The sequence below is a fragment of the Schistocerca piceifrons genome, chromosome 2, assembly GCF_021461385.2.
Source record: "Schistocerca piceifrons isolate TAMUIC-IGC-003096 chromosome 2, iqSchPice1.1, whole genome shotgun sequence".
Lineage (NCBI taxonomy): Eukaryota > Metazoa > Arthropoda > Insecta > Orthoptera > Acrididae > Schistocerca > Schistocerca piceifrons.
In genome coordinates this window covers 448,702,641-448,727,591 of record NC_060139.1, presented here as the reverse complement: position 1 = coordinate 448,727,591, position 24,951 = coordinate 448,702,641, and the positions used below count along the sequence as shown (strand labels likewise).

General features: G+C 44.4%; 1 long non-coding RNA gene across 1 annotated transcript in view; it reads left to right on the top strand.

Annotated features, from left to right (window-relative positions):
• The window catches only part of LOC124777928, a 273,328-nt gene that overhangs the window by 23,076 nt on the left and 225,301 nt on the right, over positions 1 to 24,951 (top strand). Inside the window, exon 2 of the long non-coding RNA XR_007015806.1 lies at positions 13,024 to 13,101. This is a non-coding gene — a long non-coding RNA (uncharacterized LOC124777928). The remainder of the gene's footprint in view (positions 1 to 13,023; positions 13,102 to 24,951) is intronic.

Genomic DNA, 24,951 nt, shown 5'->3' with positions numbered 1-24,951 from the left:
ATATGAAAGATCTTCGGGCCCGTATTCGTATGGAATTTTTGTAGCGTTCTGAAATTATGAAGGTAGCAGAGGTAAAATTTAGGAAACAAAAGGCTACTTATAACTTGTACGGAAATTAGATGGCAGTTAAAACAGTCGAGGGCCATGAAAGGGAAGCAGTAGGTGAGAAGGGAGTGACACAGGGTTGTAACCTATCCCCGAAGTTATTCAATCCGTACATTGAACAAGCGGTAAGGAAACCAAAGAAAAATTTGGAGTAGGAGTTAAACATCAGGGAGAAGAGAGGTTTGCCGAAGACATAGTAATTCTGTCAAAGACAGCAAAGGACTAGGAAGAGCAGTTGTACAGAATGGACAGTGTCTTCAAAAGTACATATAAGGTGAACAGCAGCAAAAGCAAAAAAAGGATAATGGAATTAAGTCGAATTATGATGTTACTGAGAAAATTAGACTGGGAAACGTGACACTTAAAGAAGTAGATGAGTTTTGCTATTTGGGCACTAAAATAACTGATGATGATCGAAGTAGAGAGGTATAAAAGGTAGACTGGTAATGGCAAGAGAAGCGTTGCTGAAGAAGAGAAATTTGTTAATATCAAATACAGATTTAAGTGTTATAATGTCTTTTCTGGAAGTATTTGTATGGAATGTAGCTATATAGGAAGTGAAACATGGACGACAGACAGTTTAGACAAGAACATAGGAGCTTCTGAAATGTGGTGCTACTGAAGATTTAGGAGGTACTGAATAGACTTGGAGAGAAAAGAAATTTTTAGTGAAACCTGACTAAAAGAAGGGATCAGTTGGTAAGAAACATCAGTTTTGCGTTGGAGGAAAATGTGTGTGTGGGGGGGGGGGGGGGGGGGGGAGGGGGGTATAGGTATCGTAGAGAGATACCAGGAGATGGACGCAGTAAGCAGTTTCAGAAAGATGTAAGTTTCAGTAGTTATTTGGAGAGGAAGAGGGTTGCAAAGGATAGAGTAGCATGGAGAGCTGCATCAAACAAGTCTTCGGACTGATAACCACAACATCAACAACAACAACAGATGGTCATTAACGATGTCAAAGTTAGCGTAAGGAGAGCTATGCGTGAAGCGTTCAGTGAATTCGAAAGTAAAAATCTATGTACCGACTTGACAGAAAGTCCTAGGAAGCTCTGGTCTTATGTTAAATCAGTAAGTGGATCGAAACAGCATATCCAGACACTCTGGGATAATAATGGTATTGAAACAGACGATGACACGCGTAAAGCTGAAATACTAAACACCTTTTTCCAAAGCTGTTTCACAGAGGAAGACAGCACTGCAGTTACTTCTCGAAATCCTCACACGAACGAAAAAATGACTGACATCGAAATAAGTGTCCAAGGGATAGAAAAGCAACTGGAATCACTCAACAGAGGAAAGTCCTCTCGACCTGACGGAATACCAATTCGATTCTACACAGATTACGTAAAGAACTTGCCCCCCTTCTAACAGCCGTGCACCGCAATTCTCTAGAGGAACGGAAGGTTCCAAATGATTGGAAAAGTGCACAGGTAGTTCCACTTTTCAAGAAGGGTCGTCGAGCAGATGCGCAAAACTATAGGCCTATATCTCTGACATCGATCTGTTGTTGAATTTTAGAACATGATTTTTGCCCGCGTATCATGTCATTTCTGGAAACCCAGAATCTACTCTGTAGGAATCAACATGGATTCCGGAAACAGCGATCGTGTGAGACCCAACTCGCTTTATTTGTTCATGAGACCCAGAAAACATTAGATACAGGCTCCCAGGTAGATGGCATTTTCCTTGACTTCCGGAAGGCGTTCGATACAGTTCCGCACTGTCGTCTGATAAACAAAGCAAGAGCCTACGGAATATCAGACCAGCTGTGTGGCTGGATTGAAGAGTTTTTAGCAAACAGAACACAGCATGTAGTTCTCAATGGAGCGACGTCTACAGACGTTAAAGTAACCTCTGGCGTGCCACAGGGGAGTGTTATGGCACCATTGCTTTTCACAATATATATAAATGACCTAGTAGATAGTGTCGGAAGTTCCATGCGGCTTTTCGCGGATGATGCTGTAGTATACAGAGAAGTTGCAGCATTAGAAAATTGCAGTGAAATGCAGGAAGATCTGCAGCGGATAGGCACTTAGTGCAGGAAGTGGCAACTGACCCTTAACATAACTGGATTCATGAAATTTAGATGCTCGGAAACTCTGTTATAGGGTATGCATATATTGAATTGGAATACGTCTTATCGTGGGAACGACTAGTTTCTGGACCTACGTTTATTAGGATTATTTGCTTGCTTCACTGCCGTCCACTCGACCCTTTCGTTTGTACCTATAATGGTCTAACAGCCTTTATAAGGCATTCTTTTGCAGCTTTTTGTAGAAACGTTGCTTCCGGCGGCAGTACAGAGAGATTTAAAGTCGCAAGGAACATTGTTTTTTCAAGTCTTAATACGAAATTACAGAATCGATACTAATACTGGCAGTATCAGCTAGGCTATCTCATTGTACGATGCAATCGTGCAGCAAGAGTTTGAAGTCTGCATTACATCAAGCTTTAAGACTGCCACTTTTGGACGGTATCTCTTTTATGTAAGGAATATAATCCGAAACGAATGAATTCAAAGCGCCGCTCCTTGATGTCTGGTTAGTGAGTGAAGAAACTGAAAAAGAATAAACGCGTATCCAACGAAACCTATCTCTGTACTTCAATAACACCTTGGGCCTATATCTGTATTTGTTAAAACAGAAATCTTGCAAAACGTAGATGCAGTACAATAAATCAAAAATCTGTTATTTGCTTTAAATCTTTATTTCAAGACACACTACGACCTACTCCGTGTTTGGCCGTCTCAAATTGGATTTTTTTTCAGATGCTATGTTATCAATTGCATGTCTTCAACCAAAACAAATTTGCTTTTTTAAACTGAAATTCCTATAAAGATCTACTGAAAATAATGATAAATGTTTAAGAGATTAGGTGAAAAGTAAGAATAAGAATCAATATCGACGTGGTCCTGCAGTTCATAGCTTGCGGCTCATGAGACTTCGAAAGTGGACCCATGTGATGACGGCTACGAATGTTTCTTGCACAATGCGTTGTCTAGTTATTTGGATGACGTGTGATATGCAGGCAAGGATCGCGCGCTATCCTGATGGCCCACATTGCACACTATCCTAGTCGGCGGATACGTGGAGGAGAGTTGCTTTCGTAACGAGCAGCACGCTAGCTTTCCAGGCGGGGAGGAAAATACGGTTCGAATCGACGCGCCGTATTAACTACCGTAGGTGTCCTACTCCAATCAGACTCGGTGTAAATGACTCCGTCCTCTTAAAATACGATAACCCAGAATTTATACGATTCACAGAAAGATGAAACTCGCGACTTCCACCTGTAATTTAAGTAATGAACGAGGCGACGGAAAGAGCAGATAAAATTCTCCAAACCACGAAAAACAGATGAACCCGTACTACGTGATAGACGCTGTAAAAGAGAGTGGGATAGACATAGCTGGACAAGTACCTCACCCGACTTCAGCACGTTGGAACTCTTTCTGTGGGTTTACGCCACATCTGGCAATGGACAACAATTGCTTCTTGTAGTAGTTGTGCAAGCCTCTGAGGCGTGTATTCGAGCAGGTTCAGAATTGTCTATGGCGTTAGAGCGAGGTATGTTTTGGGGTGAAAGGTTATTTTGAATCCTGTAAAACCATACGTAAAATTCAACAAATGAAAAGTGCCATGGACAACTCCAAGTGCTACGCTCTCCGTAACAGCCGGCCGGAGTGTCCGAGCGGTTCTAGGCGCTACAGACTGGAACCGCGCGACCGCTACGGTCGCAGGTTCGAATCCTGCCTCGGGCATGGATGTGTGTGATGTCCTTAGGTTAGTTAGGTTTAAGTAGTTCTAAGTTCTAGGGGACTGATAACCACAGATGTTAAGTCCCATAGTGCTCAGAGCCATTTGAACCATTTTTTCTAGGGGACTGATGACCTCAGAAGTTAAGTCCCATAGTGCTCAGAGCCATTTGAACCATCTCCGTAACAGTCTAATTACTCGGGAATTAAACACGACTAGACCTACCATGGGTAAGAGATTTTATAGTTCTGAAGTGAAGAATGTAATACCTAATTGTCATTCGTTATTTTCGGTATAACGTGTATACCATTTACCTAATTTACATCTAATTCCATTTTCTTCCTCGTGGGCGTCTTAACACGTTTCCTGAACTCGAAGGAACATTTAGGCGGTCTATGCCAAATGGGGCAAACACAGAAACCTAATCGCATTGGCAGTTCAGCACCGTCGGTTCAGCGCACGCACCTGCTTGGCACACTCTTGCCAGGCAAACATCCGTCGTGGGTGATGCGTGACGTCACCATCTATCTGGCTGTGTCAACATACCGTTTTGCAAACCAACATGGGTGTTCCCCGCAGTCGCCATCTGCATGTGTGCGTTCTGTACACGACGAAGGCGCGCCAGCAGCGCCCTGCTTGCTGATTACAGCGGTATCTCTTACTTTTCCGATACAGGGCTGGAAGTAGAAGTAGTACTAAGATGTTGGCTAAAAGAATAACGAGAAAAATCTGCGCTCTGTTTCTGTCCTCATCAGCACATATGAAACTGCAGAGGATAGTTTTATTGTGGCACCTTAAACTTGGTACTCTCTCTTCGCGGATTTTCCGTTGATTAATCATCTTCACACAAGTGCGATTTTGGTGCGACAGAAAACTATGCACTCAAGGTTGCTGTAACACTAACAGTTTACGCCATTCATAATTTTCAATCGTTTAAAGAGAATGTTTTAACTGTATATGTGTACTCTTTGTCAATATTTATGTTTATCTATGGTTTTGTGCCGAATATGAACCATATATATTCAGTTTATGTGAGCTACGAAAATGTTTTATGGTTCAATGGTCCTTGAATATGCTCGATAGAACTGTAACGATAGTATAGGATAACCTGGAGGGAATCCCTCGGTGTAAGGGGGCAGCAGAAAGAGTGGAGTGAACAAGGACACCGCGCAAACTGAGGGCAGAGAATCAGCCAGTAGTCAACCATCACAATGGACACGTCTCGGATCAGATACAACTCCATAGAAGTATTCCTCGAATGGCCATTGTCTCCGATATCAAATGGTTCAAATGCCTCTGAGCACTATGGTACTTAACATCTGAGGTCATCAGTCCCCTAGACTTAAAACTTGTAAGGTGTCAGGCAAATCCAACACCTTCCATGAAAACCCTGACATGATAGCAAATCCGGCAGTATGTGACATAGCTCCGAATAAATCATGACATCAAATTAACCAAAGTAATACGATCAACGAGTGAGCAAATGGAATACCACAGACTAACACAAGAACGCCTAAATGCATGTCATACCTTCCCACCGTCAAACAGACGCAGTTCCGAGGGGAGAAACGAGAACAGAAGCCGAGAGTAGAGCCGTGTAGGCTAGAAGGCCCTACGATAAGGGACGGACACCCACATCGCCGGCCGATCGCCAAGAGCAGCCCGCAAGCCCATGTTAAAAGATAGAGCCCTCCAGAGGAACAGTATAGATCTTACGATAACATTAAAAGGGCCACACCAGCTGCAAGTTTTAGCGTGAGACTATACCCGTCTCTGTTACGTAGCAAACATTAAAAACATTGCCCCACCACGAAAAGTATAATGGTTCTCATTGGATAGACGGAATTTTTGTAGGCAGAGCTTAAGGTTAACGTTGAGACTCTGATTGGCAGTTGAAAACACATCCAGGTACCTTTTTCTTAAACCCACTTCAGTAAGTTGTAGTAAAGAGAGGTCAGAGAGTTGCTACCGAGATGGCGAGGTGTGTGGAGCTGCGCCACCCGCCACCCCCTGACGCTGACTAACCACTGACAGGTAATGAACGCACACGATGCCGCATAAGAGCGCATAAGGCTTCATTCAGAAGTGCAGAAGTCTCATCTGTTACATCCCCTTTTTACATAATACTAGTGTCGATCTTCAGTTAAACCTCATGGTATTCACATTTGCTACTAGAAGTTAAAATCTGAAACGCGATGATTTTTCTGTTAAATAATTATTGAGAAGCCACATCAACCACTGTAATTTACAAGTTAAATAAGTAATTAAAGATAACTGAGGGTCAGTGTAGACCATTTTGATAGTTTTCTCTTTTATGAAACTTAACTTAAACCTAGATTATAGATGTGATATGACATAGGTCATCCTTCGATCCTTTGTAGAACTTGGAAACCCATTTAGGGAATATTCGTTCACATTTTTGTTGAACGCACTTGGCTTTTTTATCGTTCTGTATTAAAATATTTCCTTTTATCAATAGTGCAATTTATAAACAATGTTTTGTGAGTAGAATAAAAATTCCAATGGCAAACTTCACTGCTTTTTCGACGTTATTTTAACAGCTAACTAAAAATTGGAAAGCCTTGAACTTCTTTTACTAAATTTAGTTAGTATTAAGATTCTTTTACAGGGAGTGCAGTGGAGCTGACGCTGAAATCATTAAGTATTTGATTATATCATCGTAAGTCTCACTGAACTCTTCTGAACTCTACATGTCATGTGTGGTCTGGCGTCTCCTTACCAGCAACAGGTCCCAGGTTCAAACTAGTCAATTCCCTAAAAAACACGCTCATAGCGTCATTGCGCGAAAGTGGTAGGGAGACACGACTTAGAACAAACAGACACGACGCAGAATCTTAGAAACTACTTAAACCTGACTAACCTAAGCATATCACACACATCTATGCACGAGGCAGATTTCGAACGCGCGATCGTAGCAGCAGCGCGGTTCCGGACTGAAGCGCCTAGAACCGCTAGGCCTCTGCGATATCAATTATGTGAAATGTGTAAGCAGTGTTCGGTAGAAACTGCTAGTTAGAAGAACAGCAGGTGTAAGTCTCGTAAACGCTGAGGTTCAAACTGAAACGTAGTGCTTCTAATTGCAGCCTCCAGGCAACGTACTTTTTTTCTTTTTAGCGTTATAAATCAGCATTCACTGTGTGTAATCGATATAACTCTAAGACAGAAAAAACTAGATGTCACGGAGGAATTACCCGAATGGGGCGGAATTCGTTAGATGTGACGTACATATGCAGACAAATAGATGATTACAATTTCAAAAAAATTGGATGATTTATTCAAGAGAAAGAGCTTCACAAACTGAGCAAGTCAATAGCCATTGGTCCACCTCTGGCCCTTACAGAAGCAGTTGTTCGGTTCAGTATTGATTGATTGAGTTGTTGGATCTCCTCCTGAGGGATATCGTACCAAATTCTGTCTAATTGGCGAGTTAGATCATCAAAATCCCGAGTTGCTCGGAGAGCCTTGCCGATAATGTTACAACAGTTCTCGGCTGCGGAGAGATCTGGCACCATTGTTGACCATGTGGGGTTTGGCATGCGTGAAGCAAGCGGTAGGAACTCTCGCCTTGTGCGATAGGGTATTATCTTGCTGAAATGTAAGCCCAGGATGGCTTGCAATGAACAGCAACAAAACGGGGCGTGGAATATCATCGACGTACCGCCGCGTTGTTGGCGGCCGCAGCTTACAAAAAAGGAGGTCCTGCTACGAAAGGAATTGGCACCACAGAGAATCCCTCTTGGTCGTCGGGCCGTATGTCGGGCGACAGTCAGGTTGGGATCCCACTGTTGTCTGGAGCGTCTGCAGACACTCCTTCGCTAGCCAGCAGAGCTCAGTTCGAAGTGGGGCTCGTCACTGAAGACAATTCTATTCCAGTGAATGAGATACCAGGCTAGATGACCAGCGAAGGCGTGTCTAGAGACGCCTCGGACAGCGGTGGGTTACCAATCTGACCGAAATCCGGAATACGGCTCAGCAGCCAGGACTGATGGTCTGGGACAGCATTTCATTTCATAGCAGGACCCCTTTGCTTATCATCCGCGGCACTCATACAGTACAGCGGTACGTCGACGATATTCTACGCCCCGTATTGCTGTCCTTCGTAGCAAGCTATCCTGTGGTTACATCTCAGCAACATAATGCCCTTCCGCACATGAGGGGTGTTTCTACTACTTGTCTTCGCGCTTATTAAACCCCGAATGACCAGCAAGGTCACCGGATGTCGAATAATTGCTTGCACAAGGGTCAGAGGTGGACCAACGCGTTATTGACTTGCTGAATTTGCGTAACTCTTTTTCTTGAATAACTCATTCAACTTTTCTTTTTAATTGTAATCATTTTTTGTGTGTACATGTACGTTACACGCACTCATTTTCGTCCGATTCGGTGAACTCCTTAGTGGCGCGTCGCTTTTTTTGTTGTATTACAGTGTAGCTTAATTTACGTATCCATACAGACAAATATTAACTCAAGCCATGCTATCAGTGATAGGCTGACAATTTTTGTGTTGATTCACATTGAGGTTATTAGAAGGCACGAGACAGAGTTATTGGGAACTCCGGGTTTTTACCCTGACGCAAATGGAGAGTGTTTCATCATGAACACCTTGATCAAACACGACACTCTAGTACTTACTAGCCTGAGGACCATGTTGAGTTCAGTTTAATCCTTATTGGAGCTTATTTTCACTGTTTTAAGTACTGAAACAAGTCATTCCTAGAGCTGAAGAATAATGTGTGTACATAGGCGGCTATTTCGTGTGTCTAACTCTACTGGCCCTTTTCAGTTGCAGATCACAGAGAGGTTTCATGTGCTGCTTGTTCACGTCTTTCTGACTTTGAGAATGATCGAACCATTGCTGTGAGGACTAGAGTGCTTTATCCTGACATATCGCACAGACAGTTGGCTGTAGGGCAATGACTGCAAAACGACTGGTGGCGGGATGGACTGAGGACAACGGCTTGGTCAGAAGAATGGGCGCGGGTGCTTCCAGACGGACTACACTAGGAGGCGACTGTTCCACTGGCTGTGGCGAATAGGTGGATGACAACAGCTGAAATCAGGGCGCAGGTTATAGGCAGAGTACACTATGAACCTTCTGGAACATGTTACTGGCAGCTGTTTCCGTGATACTATACCACAGACAAGACAAACTTGCATGGTGTGAAACCAGTCAGCTGGGACATTGAGTGGCACTCTGGTGCTCAACGGTAAGTCTTGCATCTGTCTGTGACACTCGTATCACCGCTAACGTCTCCCAAGACGTTCTGCTGAAAGATCACAGCAAGCAATGATTCTCCAAACCCGTGCCTCTCCAACTCCTGGTGTTGTTATGCTGGCTGCAACAATAGGACTGATTTGGTACTCGCTGAAGGGAGGCAGAATCCTCGCCTGAATGTAAATCCTGTTGTCGTGCCTGTCACTACCAGAGGACCGTCCGGCAAATTCCAGCAGGATAACGCAAACATCACACTGTCGTTCACACTATAGTCTTGATGAACGAGTGAGTCCTTTACTGGGCTGCCCATTCCCTTGATTCATCATCTGTGGAGCATGTCTCGGCTACGATGGAAAGACATCTGATTTCATACCTGGTACCGGCCAGTGATCTATGTGCACTGACACAGAATGTGTTTTATGCATGTCAAGAAATTCCTCAAGATGACATTCCGAGGCCGTTTACTTTCATGCCACAACGATCAAAAGAGTGTACTCGTGCAAGTTGGGTTCACTCCACATGCAGATCTCGGTGATGGACGTCAATGCCGAATGGGATGAAAGTTTGTTTGACACGCGTTATGTGATGAACATCTTCACGAAATTCGATGTACATCGCCCTGGCGCTTCGTGGTGTAACACTCAGATTCTGACAGTGTATTACGTCCGGAGCAACGGCGTGTATTAAAGGACAGAAAGATCCATCCTAACTGGTATCCGAATGCGGAAGCGTTGCGGACTGGAACACAAGGATAAATCGGTGTTAGTTGGGCACGCACTGAGAAAAGTCGATTACGAAGTATTTCTCATTGTCAGTGACGGACAACTGCTAGCTAGGAGGAGCAATACTACTTCCACTTATTGAAGGAAGGCACTGACTAAATAAGCATGACAACGACTCCAGCGAGAAAGCAGAAGGCTTCCAAATACACATGACCTGAATTCCCGCTTTGGAGTTGCAGGCAACTTCCGTCGCTAGCACCAAACCGCAAATAACAAACATAACAGCGGGAAAAAGCCCATTCAGGTCGTTCCGAGAGCCAGTCAGTCGAGCTTGGGAAGCGCCAGAAAAAGAAGCAACTGCCGACCGAAGAACCAGAGAAGAACGACAACATGGCAGAACTGAGTTTTCGGGCATCTCATCTGTTCCTGCTACTGTACAGTTCTCCTTGCTCGGTACCAACTACAAGCCAGAATGGATACTTTTAATTAATACAAAAATGTTTATATTAGTATTTATACTCTTGTAATTTACTGTGCAGTGTACAGGCCGTTCGTTAGGTATAGAGTACATGACGCCTGTTTGGAGGAGGACATCAGGGATGAGGACGCAGCCAAATGGAGGTCGGCTCGAACCTTCGCCTGAAGAAACCGAGAGAAAGTTAACTAGATGCTAAAGAGGAGATAAAAATGTCTTCCACTTGATTTCAAACATCATTTGTCTTAGAGGCTGTCAAATAATCCAGCACATAAATTGCCACACGTTTAGTATAATGACAAGGAAATGATGAACGTACAACGCATATCTAAACAGAATCATGTATTTTAATATCTATAATAATTCCGAAAAATAAACATTTCTCCTAAGCATAACACTTAGGAAATAAGATTTCTTTGGACTTTCTGAGGTTTTCACATTCATTCGATGCATCGTTCATTCTACACTAGATTTTACACGAAGCATTATTTTACTAACTTGTCATCAAATATCTTACTGATCAAAATTTCCGAGGGCACTTTGTACTTGCGAAAGAACTACACGAGTGAAAGTTATTTTTGTGCAGCCATGTAAATGTAAATTACTCTAATCCGTAGATGTTTACCTACGCATGTTTCTTATTCCGAGCTAATGTCCACATTTTATCTTATTTGAGGGAGGCTCTACATTAGATTGAAGTGGACGATCAAAAATTATTTACTTAGTCTGCTCCTGCAGAACTCTTCTGAACGTCAAATTTCATCACAGTTACTTTAGAATTTACTAATGGCATCCAGCCCACTTTCACATTTACTTAGGAGAGGACCTGATTCATTGAAACAACTTCCAGGATAACACCGAACAAAGCACCCCAACTTTACAACAAACAACATGCGATTCTGCTACCACTTGTTTATTACTTGTTTCATATTCGGTTATTAACTGTTCACATTTACACCAAGCAGAGCATTTAGATTCCAGTAAGCAGTCGTTCATGGGTATTAGATGAGTGGATTTCTTATTACTTGTTTTGATACTGACTTTCAGTTTTGTGACTACCTGAAACACTTAAGTGTATTCGCGTTCCATTTCAGTCTTGAGCACAAGCTTCCACTCACGTGTAAGAACACGTTTAAACTGTAGTTTTATCGAAATTCCGCCTTCCATTATCCACAGCACTTTCATTCGGATTTATCGTAAGAATTTGAATTCAAGAGATAGTAAACTACAAGATGTCTCCACCACACCGAGTTTTTGTCATTGTAAACTGAAGCCCTTTTCAAAAATTGCTAGCGCACTGTGTTCATAAGGTACCGTGATGTGTCTGTGAGGTAAGGATCTCGGGAGGCGGGTAACAGAAAACAGATATAGCAAGAATCCAAAGCTCGCTGTCCTGAGCTGAAAGCAGGTAACCAAACGATTTGCGCCCTGTGGATGTGTCTTGGCGAAATGAAATTTGCTGTTAAGATACTTTAGTTCAAAACATTGTATATAGAAATACAAAAAGAACGTGAAAATGTTTTAACAATTAATTTGATGTGTGTGACTAAGAGGACAAGCAGAGCAACAGAATACAGTACGCGTCCTGCGTAAGGTTTGGCTCAAATGGTTCAAATGGCTCTGAGCACTATGCGACTTAACTTCTGAGGTCATCAGTCACCTAGAACTTAGAACTAATTAAACCTAACTAACCTAAGGACATCACACACGTCCATGCCCGAGGCAGGATTCGAACCTGCGTCCGTAGCGGTCGCTCGGTTCCAGACTGTAGCGCCTAGAACCGCACGGCCACTCCGGCCGGCGCGTAAGGATCATCGAAGCTCTGATCGTAGGCAGACATACTGCGGCATTAGGAGTCTCACCTGAGTCTCTGGTCACAAATACAGATGAGATGACTGTGAGATGCTGGTGACAAGAGTTGACCGTGACACGTGTGGCTCCTCTGGAGGCTGCGTGGTTCTTACGGATACTGACAGTCGCCTGGAAAAGCAGCGTATGTAACGTCGCCATGATCACCGCCCGCCACCTGCTAGTGTGTCATACTCCAGTACAGACAACTGGATGTCTGTCTGTCGAATTTCCGACTTTGTCTCAAAACTGTAAAGATTTCAAACCTAAGAAATTCGACCCTGAGAAAATAAACAGAAAGGATGACAAATTCTTTTAAAATAACTTATTGTGAAAAAGACTTTTTAAACACTAAAGTAGTTTGTCTAGGATATTTGTGGTCTGACAAGAGAAATGAAAAGGAAATTTAGCTGTGGCCTACTTCGTAGTAAATAAAATCAATTATTCCATTCCTGCACCTGGTACACCTTAAACCACTTTAATATTTAATTGCGAATGCCACAATGAAGTGCCCAAATTGAATTAAGTATTGACTAATTAAATTTAACTAACCATGGCCTATTTGATTTTTGGATTACGGAACTGATCACTACATAATTAGTTCTTCAACGCGGAGTTAGATTACTTTAAGTAATAGATCGTCTTATAAATTGGTTACCCAAGGTAGGTTAATAGCACATTATATTGTTGGTTCCAAAACCCTATTTTTTCTTCTGCAGTCAAAAGACTTTCTATGACTGCAATGTCATATCTGTAACTGTTAACGTTTGTACGGTTTCTGTATTTAAGTTTTCTTATGTTTATGTTTTACAATCATTGTTCTTCTGTTGCATCACTGTATTTTGGTAATTGTGTAGATTTTAAACATCCGTTTCATATTTACAGGTCTGTGCGGCGTTTAGTACAGATTTGATAACGGAGCGCACGGAGAACCTGTAGAAGTAAACTGACTGTAGTCCAAAGGTAAGCAAGTAGGAAAATAGTTTAAATCAAACTTCCGTAATTCTATCAACGATTTTCTGCCCTACAATGTATAAGAGAAAGTGATGGGTTACCGTCCTTTCCATTTTGAAGCTGTGACCTAACTTTTATTTCTGTTTTTCGATGAACAGTACTCTGTGTACAGACAAGTAAGATGATATTAAGTTTTTTAAAAAGTAGTTTGATATTATTCTCAAACGTCAAAAGAATGCACTAACTGATGTTCAAAACTCATGTTGAATTTGGGATTAAAGTGCTCAATCAGTCATAAAATTTCGAGCCAAGTTGACATGGAGAATGAAAATTTTAGTAGTAGTTAATGGCTTTCTTCCGCTAGCCGCACTCTCTAATTCATAAGTCCACATTTACAAGTAAAACCTTACACCTCTGTGCATCCTCTTACATCTTATAAGCAGATTTTGGATCAGCATCTATACTTGTGTGCTACGTACAAATGGCGAAAGCACACTCATGTTACTAGTCTTCGATACTAGCGAACAACTACTGATATGGTATTAATGTGTAGATTACATTGCGCTTCCGTAACATTGTGACATTTGTACAGTCATATACTCTGCGTAATAAAAAAAAAGCGAAGATTCAGAAGGGGAGGAGGAAACGAAATGAAACTACTCACGTTTGGAGGGTATGTGATGTTATTTGGGTGATTACGAAATTGAGTCAAATTTACAAAGGACTTCGCAGGATGAGCCCACTTATCTGTACAACATTGCATCCTCCTGATCAGCGTACATGCACTGGTTCGGTTGGTAAGTGTGTCATAAAGTCTTGCATCCTTTCCTGAGGCAAGATTGCCTGCAGCTGCTGTAACTGGTCTTTGAACTCCTGGACACTGGCACTGGGACTGAGTTGATGTCCGGGATGGTTTGTTGTAAAGGGAACGGATGTGGACAGCTTGCTTATACCTGAACAACACCCTGTCAGTTTACAGAGACACGTGCCATGTGTGGACGGGCAGTGTTCTGTTGAAAAGTGGCGTCACGATACTGTCTCGTGAGAGCGCAGTATGTCTGTGCGTTCAGCACTCCCTCAGTCACCACCAGCCGTGACCAGAAGTCAAAGCTGATGGTTCCCCACACCATTACGGCAGGAGGAACACTGCCGTGACTCTCCAAATTATTGGTCCTCTCCCTAGATCGCCACCATTCTCTCCGACGATGTTGGCTCTGAGCACCATGCGACTTCTGAGGCCATCAGTCGCCTAGAACTTAGAACTAATTAAACCTAACTAACCTAAGGACATCACACACATCCATGACCGAGGCAGGATTCGAACCTGCGACCGTAGCGGTCACGCGGTTCCAGACTGAAGCGCCTTTAACCCCACGGCCACACCGGCCTCCGACGATGTTCATTTAGTCCCTGAACATAATACGACAGCACTCATCAACACTCCATGATTCCCTGGAATGACATTACTCCAAACGCAGTCGTTTTGTTGTGGTGTTAGCGTCAACTTACACATTGGACGGCTGTTGCTATAGCTGGAACCACGAACGTTGGCGGTCGAGTTTAGGCTTGTTCTGAGCACCTACGTCACGTATTCTCCGTTAGCCAAGGAGAGTTCAGTATTGTTCTGAGCCCTCTGCTGTAAATTCTGTAGCTAATGCGAGAGTTAAACGTGATCGTTGCGAATTTTTTAGTAAATTTAGAATCCATCTGTTGCGATTTGTCATCACTGGTTGTGGCAGTAAGTGATAAATTCTGCATAAGAGGGCGAGACACATATTTTGCAGTATATACGCTTACTTCAAGCGGAAAGCACACGCATGCGCGTAACACAACTGTTGCTTGGAATCGTCAACAATGCAATCCCCGTCTGTGCCTCAACATGATTGAATCGCCATCGTTCGTGGATCGGACTATAGTCTGCATCAAATGGCGCAGGATCCCACAGAACGTTGCGTGGACTCAATTACTTAGTGTCGGGTGGCAGGCGTAGAAGTAAAGAGTTTACGGTGTGGTTATTGCACAATACGGCGACCCTTCCTTGTGATGGTCAGACGCGGTCGATCCGAATCTTGGCGACGATTTTCTTGCTTCCACGTTCCCATGAAGCCAAACATTGGGTCACTATCACATCCGAATGCCTCAAAAATCTTGGCATCGGACAATTCGACCAACCGGCCAAATGTAGACCCCAATGAGACCCATTTCAAACTATGCCAGATGGTGATAGCATATCTCACACGAGTACGTTCCATGTCTGTGTCCTTCATGGTGATCACAGAAACATCATCTTTGTCCTTTTCAGGACGACAGTTGACCATCATATCGGTGAATATAGAAGGTATATCATCACCAAAAGAAGAGCTGCTACAAGAGCTGTGCAGACAAACCAAGTGCGACGTACTCTGCATACAGGAGACCCACAGAAGCTATGAAATGCGTAGAACAGAAATAAACAGAATGGGACTGGCTATGGAAAGACCCCACCAAAAATACGAAAGTGCTATATTTTTCCAACCAGATATACAGGTAATATCAACAGCCTTTACTGAAGCAAATGATCTTGAAGTCTGAACTTTGGAAATCAAAGGCTGTACGATGACATCCATATACAAACCACCGGATGCTGATCTCAAAATCAGTGTACCTGATAACTTTCATAGTCAATACACACAAATAGTGACTGGTGACTTCAGCTGTCACGGCACCACGTGGGGCTATGAGCATGATGACGAGAATGGTATAGCATTACAAGAATGGGCGGAAGGCAATCATCTGAGCCTTATATATGGCCCTAAGCAAGCTGCATCTTAAAACAGCGGCAGATGTAAATGCGGGTACAGTGCCGATCTGATATTTTGCAGCGAAAACATCTCACAATAGTGTATAAAAACTGTCTGCACCTATTCCAAATACACAGCACAGACCTGTCATGTGCGAAATTCACGCAGCAGTTAGACTACAGGCAGTTCCGTTTAGAAGGAGGTTGAACTTCAGGGAAGCTAATTGGCCAAAGCTTACAGAAATGCTGGACGCTCCAGTTCTCAACATTGAACCTTCACCTGAGCCGTATGACACTTTTGTGGAGGCTGTAAAGAGATGCCCCAGAATTGCCATTCCTCGGGGTTGTCGAACATCATACATTCCTGGTGTAACTTCAGAGCTTAGTGCTCAATTTACAGAGTGTGAGGTACTATTCGAAGAAGATCCATTCGGCGAGACAACGCTGGCGGCTGGGAATAGGAGAGGAATTCTTGGATTAAAACTATGGAAGAACAGTGATAAAGCTTGGAGATTATTGAGACGCCTCAATAATGACCCAACCAGATCCACAGCACACTGCAACATCACTGCAGATCAGACAGCACGCCAACTGCTCGTGAGTGGGAAAGGAAGCCACAGAATCAAAGTGCCAAAAGACACCAAGTGGCCCCAAGAACAAACGTGGGCTCTGACTCTCTCATTCGAGATATCTAAATTAAACAAGGCTATTAAGGAGGGCAAATCTGGTAAAGCATCCGGTTTAGATGACATCTGTATGGAACCAATCAAGAATTTCGGCCCAGCAACAAGAAAATGGATCTTGCAGCTTTTCAATAATTGCATGAACGAGTGCCAAATATCAAAGATCTGGCGAAAGAGCAAGGTGATAGCTCTTATGAAACCTGGAAAGGAAGCAAATCATCCCAAGAATTTCATACCAGTTAGCCTTTTGAGTCACCTTTATAAACTGTTCGAACGTATGATTCTAAATAGAATCCTGCCAGTAATAGACCCTCTTCTCATACCTTAACAAGCAGGATTTCGACCAAACAGAAGCTTCACGGGGCAACTTTTGAATTTCACTCAGTTTACAGAGGATGGCTTTGAAACCCGACAAGTAACGGGCGCGGTCTTCATGGATCTGACAGCAACGTATGGTACTGTCCATCATCGGTTACTCCATGCAAAATTATACAATGAGATCAAGAACGACCACCTCGTTAGACTAATCAGCACCCTCCTTCAAAACCGCAGGTTTTTTTGTTGAATTTCAAGGACAACGCAGTCGCTGGAGAGCGCAGAAAAATGGTCTATCTCAGTGAAGCGTCTTGACTCCACTTCTCTTCAACATTTATACCAATGTCCAGCCATTGACTCCGGGCACAAGGAGAGTCTTATATGCAGATGACCTAGCCCTTGCTACTCAGAGCTCATGCTTTTAAACAGTGGAATGGAGCCTGACAACTGCACTTAGAACACTGTCAAGCTACTACAATCGGAAGCAACTCAGACCAAACCCTTCGAAGATGCAAGTGTGTGCGTTTCACTTAAGGAACACGGAAGCTAATCGTGAGCTACATGTTGAATGGTCAGGCATCAAACTCCACCATCATCACGCCCCTAAATACACTCCTGGAAATTGAAATAAGAACACCGTGAATTCATTGTCCCAGGAAGGGGAAACTTTATTGACACATTCCTGGGGTCAGATACATCACATGATCACACTGACAGAACCACAGGCACATAGACACAGGCAACAGAGCATGCACAATGTCGGCACTAGTACAGTGTATATCCACCTTTCGCAGCAATGCAGGCTGCTATTCTCCCATGGAGACGATCGTAGAGATGCTGGATGTAGTCCTGTGGAACGGCTTGCCATGCCATTTCCACCTGGCGCCTCAGTTGGACCAGCGTTCGTGCTGGACGTGCAGACCGCGTGAGACGACGCTTCATCCAGTCCCAAACATGCACAATGGGGGACAGATCTGGAGATCTTGCTGGCCAGGGTAGTTGACTTACACCTTCTAGAGCACGTTGGGTGGCACGGGATACATGCGGACGTGCATTGTCCTGTTGGAACAGAAAGTTCCCTTGCCGGTCTAGGAATGGTAGAACGATGGGTTCGATGACGGTTTGGATGTACCGTGCACTATTCAGTGTCCCCTCGACGATCACCAGTGGTGTACGGCCAGTGTAGGAGATCGCTCCCCACACCATGATGCCGGGTGTTGGCCCTGTGTGCCTCGGTCGTATGCAGTCCTGATTGTGGCGCTCACCTGCACGGCGCCAGACACGCATACGACCATCATTGGCACCAAGGCAGAAGCGACTCTCATCGCTGAAGACGACACGTCTCCATTCGTCCCTCCATTCACGCCTGTCGCGACACCACTGGAGGCGTGCTGCACGATGTTGGGGCGTGAGCGGAAGAGGGCCTAACGGTGTGCGGGACCGTAGCCCAGCTTCATGGAGACGGTTGCGAATGGTTCTCGCCGATACCCCAGGAGCAACAGTGTCCCTAATTTGCTGGGAAGTGGCGGTGCGGTCCCCTACGGCACTGCGTAGGATCCTACGGTCTTGGCGTGCATCCGTGCGTCGCTGCGGTCCGGTCCCAGGTCGACGGGCACGTGCACCTTCCGCCGACCACTGGCGACAACATCGATGTACTGTGGACACCTCACGCCCCACGTGTTGAGCAATTCGGCGGTACGTCCACCCGGCCTCCCACATGCCCACTATACGCCCTCGCTCAAAGTCCGTCAACTGCACATACGGTTCACGTCCACGCTGTCGCGGCATGCTACCAGTGTTAAAGACTGCGATGGAGCTCCGTATGCCACGGCAAACTGGCTGACACTGACGGCGGCGGTGCACAAATGCTGCGCAGCTAGCGCCATTCGACGGCCAACACCGCGGTTCCTGGTGTGTCCGTTGTGCCGTGCGTGTGATCATTGCTTGTACAGCCCTCTCGCAGTGTCCGGAGCAAGTATGGTGGGTCTGACACACCGGTGTCAATGTGTTCTTTTTTCCATTTCCAGGAGTGTACTTGGGAGTCACTCTAGACAGAACTCTGACATTCAAAACACACTACAAGAACACCAAAATGAAAATCTCCACTCGAAACAACCTAATTTGGAAACTAGAGTGGACGCAGTGGGGCTCACATCCACAAACTATTCGCTCTTCTGCAATGGCATTCTGCTTCTTTACTGCCAAATATGCTTCCCCAGTCTGGTACTGGTCATCTCATGCCAGACAAGTAGACATAGACTGCTCTCAATGAAACCTGCAGGTTGATCACAAGTTGCTTAAGACCTACTCCAACCGATAAGCTCTACTAATAAGCTCTAGTACCTGGCTGGAATAGCGCCACCATGGGTACGCGGAGCAGTGGCTGCCAACAAGGAGAGACTGAAAGTAGAACAGAACAGTGACCATCCACTGCACGGACACAATCCACCACAGCAACGGCTGACCTAGCGAAAGAACTTGCTTAGGACATCTGAGAAGCTCACCATTTCACCAGAGGAGGCAATGGTGGTGTTATGGAAGAAGTCGACGCCTGACCTGCACGGATGGATGTCAGAAGCCGAAGAACTACCACATGGACACAATGAAAGCTGGCTGGTGTGGAAATCTTTAAGCAGCTTACGATCTGGAGTTGGACGATCCAGAGACAACTGAAGAGATGGGGCTTCATAACTGAAGATACGTCCTGTGATTGTGGACAAGAATAAACCACAAGCCTCGTGCTTCATTGCCCTACATCCTGCACGAAGATTGATCTCCTGCAAGCCACTCTAAGCGCCTTGAAGGTTGAAAAATACTGGGCACATGTAATATAAATACAATTTGTGTCTATACATATATATATTTATTAATGTGTATGGCTACTTTAAATTTGTATGTTTCTGACTCGAGAATAATAATAATAATAATAATAATAATAATAATAATAGTGATGACTCAACATCTGACGCCTTACGTACCCTACCGGCGCTGGTAACAGCTCTAAACGCGAACAGCACTAAGGTTTTCCGTGGCCGTTCTACGTGTCACAGAGAATAGCATCTCTATTTACTTGCCTGCCAGGGCTGTGTACGTGTGCGAAGCAACACGAACATCCGACCACGTCCTTTGGGTGCTTCTCGTTTTTCATCGGACAGTTTAGACACCAGATATACAATGTGTGTTGCCCCTGCACTGATGGCACAAGGAGCTTTAAAACGGAGGACGATGCCTTCGCGGAGCAATTCAGGTCGTACAATACCTGTTGCATCAGCCCATGTAGGGTGGCGTGATGCAACGTCTCCCGTTGTAGGTTAACAGTGGCTGTCAGTGCTCGTGTGAGCGCTGCAATCGTCCACTCGGGGTTCACCTTACACGTCCAGCCAGCTTTAATTCCCGCCCTATGTGGGGCATGTTGTAAGTTCTCGTTCATCAGCTGGTCACATGTGGTGGGGCATTAGCATCCATTATATGGACGGACAGTCCAAATCATGGGTGCTTTTGTGTGAGGATAAGCCATCAGGAGGATTGCCGAGCTTACTGAGCAGTCAACTACCTTTGTTTATAACTCCGCAATTTCTGTCTTAGGAAATGTTAAAATGCACGAAAATGTATAATGTACAATTTGTTGTAAGGCTGTTTTCTACATGTCTATTTTTACGTTTATCTTGTAGCTTGTCAGATGTACTAACGTATATTTGATTTTAATAATTCACCTTATTTTATGATTGAATAATCCTTTTTACACTGTATCAGTGTACTGGTCACTGGTGCGAGAGGGTTGACTTGTTACGGTATTGACTACGTAACCTTCCACGTTCCATCTCTGTACTTTTTATGACGTTTTATGTTACATTCTTAGCAGAAATGACAAACTGCACTTTGCAGCACTACCTATGAATTACTTCTCAGTGTTTTAATGTCATTTGTAGTAGCTTTGTCAGTATTAGTTACGATGTTATACTTACGTAATTTCTGTATTTTCGCATCTCGTGCTTCCTTTTACGCACTTAGATCAGAAGATGATTGTTGGTCAGACCGAAACTGGACATCAGTAATAATAATAATAATAATAATAATAATAAAGAATAGTGATCCAGATGGTATTTTCCTGTCGTTATTAGCCATAGCTGCAACGCTTGTGTCGCCCTCTCCAGGCATCTTCTCCAACACTGTAGCTTGCTGCGAGTGACATTAAACTCCCCTCCTTCCTCTCGCAGACTAGGAGCTGGTGCTCAATTGCCAATCGCCCAGCCACACGTACCATCATCCACACGTGTTCACTTTGCCAAGGTGCTCTCCTACGTACCAGTTAACATGGGTCAACCGCGCACAGCATGCACTCAGAATCACTAGACTCAAGACCTCCGCACACTTGTTACAGCTACCACGCTCAGTAGCCTTGCACGTAGCGCGTCTCCGTTCCCTCCTGCAACAGCAGAGAAAGCGCAGTGTCGCTCTGACACGCTGTTATTTCGTGGACTGGTAAGACCCTTTGACATGTGGGCACCACAGCCTGCTGGAACGCACCTGATAGTTCCACTGAAGTGTTGTAGTAATAACATACTACACCTTCATGTCAGCTTTATGCTTCTCTAATTCTTGCTGTTTTTATCAGATTTTCACCAATTTAGTGGAGTCAATGACGTATCTTTTTACATCTGCACAAAATTACAATTCTGATATTTTCTCGTGGCAAATGCGTAACCGCTATAGTGTATTACAGACTGACCTGCCAGTTGCAGAAGTATCGGAAATGCAATGTTCATGTCCCACCTTTTGATAAACATTCCATCTGTAAGAACGCTCTGTGCTCAAGCCACTATTACACGCGCCGCAGTGTTACTGCCTGCGAAGTTTTCCTTATCGCTGTTTTATGTCAGAGGGATGCTTCAAATCAAATGACTCTGAGCACTATGGGACTTAACGTCTAAGGTCATCAGTCCCCTAGAACTTAGAACTACTTAAACCTAACTAACCTAAGGACATCACACACATCCATGCCCGAGGCAGGATTCGAACCTGCGACCGTAGCGGTCGCGCGGTTCCAGACTGTAGCGCCTAGAACCACTCGGCCATCCAGGTCGGCAGAGGGATGCTTCGTTCGGTTTGTTTATTTCTCAGATGGCGCTGATGTCAGCCACCAGCTTTACGCCTGTTACTAGTCTTTGCTGTCAACATTCCAAGCCGGCAGGCCGTGACCTTGTCACCTCTTTCGCAAATGTTTGAAGTGGTAGAATTTCCATACTTGCAGGGGAAGTACTAAAGCTCGAACGGCTAGGGACAAATAAAAGTACATGAAAATACTTGGATGTGTGTGTGTGTGTGTGTGTGTGTGTGTGTGTGTGTGTGTGTGTGTGTGGCTGTGTGCGTAGGTGGGAATGTATATTTCTGTTTTATCAGCCATGATGGTAGTCCTTCTGTAAAACCTTCATTTGTGTACAGTCCCACAACAGTTGGAAATGAGGTATTATCTGACGAGTAGCTAAAAACTCATGTGACACAATATATAACGGGCAATCAAAAAGATTCCGGTGGAGGGCGTTGCTGCAGTGTACATCCAACTACCGCACAGACACGTATGCCAGGGATTATGTGGCATTCTTCTCTTTGCGACGTGCGTTCGTTAAGTGCGGAAAAGTGAACTATGGGAACGTTGTTATCAAATTCTTCCGTACAGGACCAATGTGCTGTTATTTTTTTCTTGGCTGCCGAAGGACAAACACGGGTCGACATTCATCGGAGGATAAGAAATATGTGTGGGGTACCATGCCCGTAATCCATCGTCCCCTCGTCCCGAGAAGTTCAAGAGCCAGTCATCTCCCAGGATGGTGTTGCTCACCCTGTTCTTGCATTACCGAGGAACATTGCTTATTGATTTCCGGGAACCTGGTGTCTGCTTCACTGGGAAAACGTACTGCGCGATGCTGGAGAAATTAAGGCGTGCAATTAAACCGAAACGTCCTGGAAAACTGCAAATGTCGTGACGCGAAAGCTACGGCAGCTAACGTGGGAGACACTCGAAAACCCGCCCTACAGTCCTGATCTCTCCCAATGCGATTATTACGTTTTCATTCCCTTAAGAAGGCATTGAAGGGTCGAAAATTCCCGTCGGACGAGGACATGCAGCAGGCCGTTACGGACTTCTTCAGGCAGCAGGACGCTATGTTTTTCCAAAAGGATACTTCCACCTGGTGCGTCGATAGGATGATCTCCTTAATTCACGGCGATTTTGCCTGATTGGAGTACCAATTCTGGACTCTTCGGCCTTCTAAGGGAAACTTTTTGATCGCCCCTTATATATTAGTTCATGAAGCACTTGTTGTTGTTGTTGTTGTGGTCTTCACTCCGAATACTGGTTTGATGCAGCTCTGCGTGCTACCCTATCCTGCGCAAGCCTCTTCATCTCCCAGTACCTACTGCAACCTACATCCTTCTGACTCTGCTTAGTGTATTCATCTCTAGGTCTCCCTCTACGATTTTTACCCTCCACACTTCCCTCCAATGCGAAATTAGAAAGTAAAGTTCTATGTACTGACTTGGCAGAAAATCCTAAGAAATTTTGGTCTTATGTCAAAGCGGTAGGTGGATCAAAACAAAATGTCCAGACACTCTGTGACCAAAATGGTACTGAAACAGAGGATGACAGACTACAGGCCGAAATACTAAATGTCTTTTTCCAAATCTGTTTCACAGAGGAAGACTGCACTGTAGATCCTTCTCTAGATTGTCGCACAGATGACAAAATGGTAGATATCGAAATAGACGACAGAGGGATAGAGAAACAATTAAAATCGCTCAAAAGAGGAAAGGCCGCTCGACCTGATGGGATACCAGTTCGATTTTACACAGAGTACGCCAAGGAACTTGCCCCCCTTCTTGCAGCGGTGTACCGTAGGTCTCTAGAAGAGCGTAGCGTTCCAAAAGATTGGAAAAGGGCACAGGTCATCCCCGTTTTCAAGAAGGGACGTCGAACAGATGTGCAGAACTATAGACCTATATCTCTAACGTCGATCAGTTGTAGAATTTTGGAACACGTATTATGTTCGAGTATAATGACTTTTCTGGAGACTAGAAATCTACTCTGTAGGAATCAGCATGGGTTTCGAAAAAGACGGTCGTGTGAAACCCAGCTCGCGCTATTCGTTCACGAGACTCAGAGGGCCATAGACACGGATTCCCAGGTAGATGCCGTGTTTCTTGACTTCCGCAAGGCGTTCGATACAATTCCCCACAGTCGTTTAATGAACAAAGTAAGAGCTTATGGACTATCAGACCAATTGTGTGATTGGATTGAAGAGTTCCTAGATAACAGAACGCAGCATGTCATTCTCAATGGAGAGAAGTCTTCCGAAGTAAGAGTGATTTCAGGTGTGCCGCAGGGGAGTGTCGTAGGACCGTTGCTATTCACAATATACATAAATGACCTTGTGGATGACATCGGAAGTTCACTGAGGCTTTTTGCAGATGATGCTGTGGTGTATCGAGAGGTTGTAACAATGGAAAATTGTACTGAAATGCAGGAGGATCTGCAGCGAATTGACGCATGGTGCAGGGAATGGCAGTTGAATCTCAATGTAGACAAGTGTAATGTGCTGCGAATACATAGAAAGATAGATCCCTTATCACTTAGCTTCAGAATAGCAGGTCAGCAACTGGAAGCAGTTAATTCCATAAATTATCTGGTAGTACGCATTAGGAGTGATTTAAAATGGAAAGATCATATAAAGTTGATCGTCGGTAAAGCAGATGCCAGACTGAGATTCATTGGAAGAATCCTAAGGAACTGCAATCCGAAAACAAAAGAAGTAGGTTACAGTACGATTGTTCGCCCACTGCTAGAATACTGCTAAGCAGTGTGGGATCCGTACCAGATAGGGTTGATAGAAGAGATAGAGAAGATCCAACGGAGAGCAGCACGATTCGATACAGGATCATTTAGTAATCGCGAAAGCGTTACAGAGATGATAGATAAACTCCAGTGGAAGACTCTGCAGGAGAGACGCTCAGTTGCTCGGTACGGGCTTTTGTTAAAGTTTCAAGAACATACCTTCACCGAAGAGTCAAGCAGTGTATTCCTCCCTC